Raw genomic sequence first — 2,893 nt, 5'->3', positions numbered from 1 at the left:
AGTTTTATCCTGAGTGCATCAAACACTTTTACAAATAATCGGTAGCTTAGTAATGTATTGATTTTTTAAATTTTATTAGCTATGAATTAAATATGCAAAACAGATCATTTGAGTTTGTTCCTGTATCAGTATTAGCTAAAAGACAAATCCCTTAGTTTAGAACATGCACTTAAGCAAGCATTACTTGAAAGAAATTGCTGTAAGTTGTTTGTAATTGTCCAACATTTGTTTTCACAGGGCTTTCTGTTTAAAACTTTAGATTCATTCAGGTGTTTGGAGTTTTGTACGTTTTATAGTTTTTCAGCTTTGTTCCGCCTTTGAATCACAATAAAATTCTTGTTTCGTTGTAAAAGTTCAGTGTGAGTGGATTTTTATTTTTTTTCTGAGGTGACTCGTGATGTTTCTCTGTTTCACCATCATATTTCGCAWATTTTGCTTTTGGACATTTGTTATGACACGTAACCGTAGCCTCATGGTGATTTGTTATAAGAGCAGCTGATTATCATCTCAAAGCTCAAATAATACCCCGAATCCAGGCAGACACCATGAACACAGAGCAGGAGCAAAGAGGAGAAAGAGAAGGAGGAAGTTCAAACCATCTCCTCCTGATGGACAATGAGAGATCRTTGGGGAACAARTTGGACGAACTCCAAGCTCTTACAAGCTCTACCARATGCCTGAACCACCTCAACTGCCTCCTCTTGATGTGGAGGAGCAGAGCTCTACTCTGAAACTCTCCCTGATAACTTTTTACCCTGTCTCTTTCGGTCACTGTCCAAAGTTTGTGACCATAGGTGAGGGTAGGAAGGTAGACTGATTGGTAAACAGAGAGCTTCGCCTTACAGCTCAGCTCCCTCTTCACCACAACAGACCGGTACAGAGTCCACAAAACTGCAGAAGCTGTACCGATCCRTCTATCAATCTCAGGCTCCATTCTTCCCTCACTCGTGAACAAGACCCCAAGATACTTGAACTTCTCCGCTTGAGGCAGAACCTCACCCCCAACCAGGAGAGCGCAATTGGACTCAGATTTGGAGGTGCTGATCCTCATCCCAGCCGCTTCACACTCAGCTGTGAACCGCTCCAGTGAGAGCTGAAGATCACGGCACGATGACGCCAACAGGACCACATCATCTGCAAACAGNATGCCTGAACCACCTCAACTGCCTCCTCTTGATGTGGAGGAGCAGAGCTCTACTCTGAAACTCTCCCTGATAACTTTTTACCCTGTCTCTTTCGGTCACTGTCCAAAGTTTGTGACCATAGGTGAGGGTAGGAAGGTAGACTGATTGGTAAACAGAGAGCTTCGCCTTACAGCTCAGCTCCCTCTTCACCACAACAGACCGGTACAGAGTCCACAAAACTGCAGAAGCTGTACCGATCCRTCTATCAATCTCAGGCTCCATTCTTCCCTCACTCGTGAACAAGACCCCAAGATACTTGAACTTCTCCGCTTGAGGCAGAACCTCACCCCCAACCAGGAGAGCGCAATTGGACTCAGATTTGGAGGTGCTGATCCTCATCCCAGCCGCTTCACACTCAGCTGTGAACCGCTCCAGTGAGAGCTGAAGATCACGGCACGATGACGCCAACAGGACCACATCATCTGCAAACAGCAGAGATGAAATCCTGAGGCCACCGAACAGGACTCCCTCCACCCCCCTGACTACAACCTAGAGGAACAAAGTCGAATGCCTTCTGCAAATCCATAAAACACATGTAGACTGGATTAGCAGACTTCCATGATCTCTCAAGGACTCTAGTGAGAGTGAAGAGTTGGTCCAGTGTTCCATGGCCAGGACAGAACCCACATTGTTCCTCTTGAATCTGAGGTTCGAATATTGATCACATTCACTTCTCCAGTACCCCAGAAAAGACCTCACCGGGGAGGCTAAGGAGAKTGATGCACCTGTAATTGAAGCGCACCCTCCGGTACCCATTTTTGAAGAGGGGAACCACCAGCCCAGTCTGCCAATCCAGTGGCCCCCCTGGCTGCAACCCAGAAGTCCTCAGACTCTGCTCCCTCCATAGATGTGCCGGTGGGTCCGATAAGTATTCCTTCCACCTCCTGACAACATCACTGGTTGAGGTCAACAACACCCTACCTTAACTGAGCACAGTGTTAGTGAAGTTCTGCTTCCCTCACCTCAGCCGCTGGATGGTTTGACAGAATCTCCTCGGAGTTAATTGAGAGTCTTTGCCCAAGGCCTCACCAAACTCCTCCCACATCCAAGCTTTTGCTTTTGTGACCCACTTGGCCTGCAGATACTCCTCAGCTGCCTCCAGAGTCCTACCAGCCAACAAGGCCGATAGGACTCCTTCTTCAGCTTGACAGCCTCCCTGATGTGGGGTGTCCACCACCGAGGAGCAAGAAGCACTGACATACCTTGCAGCCACAGCTCAATGCAGCTGCTTCAACAACTGAGGCACGTAACATGGCCCACAAGATCTATCTAACGGGTTCTTCTATCAAGCTTTCAGCAAACCCTCACTACACATTTGGGTCTACCGGGTCTGCGTGACATCTTAACCCACCATCTGATCCAACTCCCTACCAGGGTATGATCAACTGACAGCTCAGCTCATGTTTTACTTGTTTCTCTGCTCCAATACACTTTATTTGAATGAACGAGTGATTATCAGGCTTCTGCAGAACTTGGAAGAAGTAATTCAGTGACTGCATCAGGTGTGTTGGAGCAGGGAAAAATGTAAAACATGCAGGGCTGCAGCCATCAAGGACCATGACTGCCCACCCCCGGCTTATGCATCATGCACCCGACATGTACGGCCCCTCCTGCAGGTGGTGGGCCCACAGGAAGGCAGACCCATGTAGCTCATTCGGGCTGAGTCCAGGCGCTCACAGACGAGCCCCTACCCCAGGCCTGGCTCTAGG

Source organism: Austrofundulus limnaeus, unplaced genomic scaffold (genome assembly GCF_001266775.1).
Source record: "Austrofundulus limnaeus strain Quisiro unplaced genomic scaffold, Austrofundulus_limnaeus-1.0 Scaffold426, whole genome shotgun sequence".
Lineage (NCBI taxonomy): Eukaryota > Metazoa > Chordata > Actinopteri > Cyprinodontiformes > Rivulidae > Austrofundulus > Austrofundulus limnaeus.
This window is presented reverse-complemented; position numbering follows the sequence as displayed.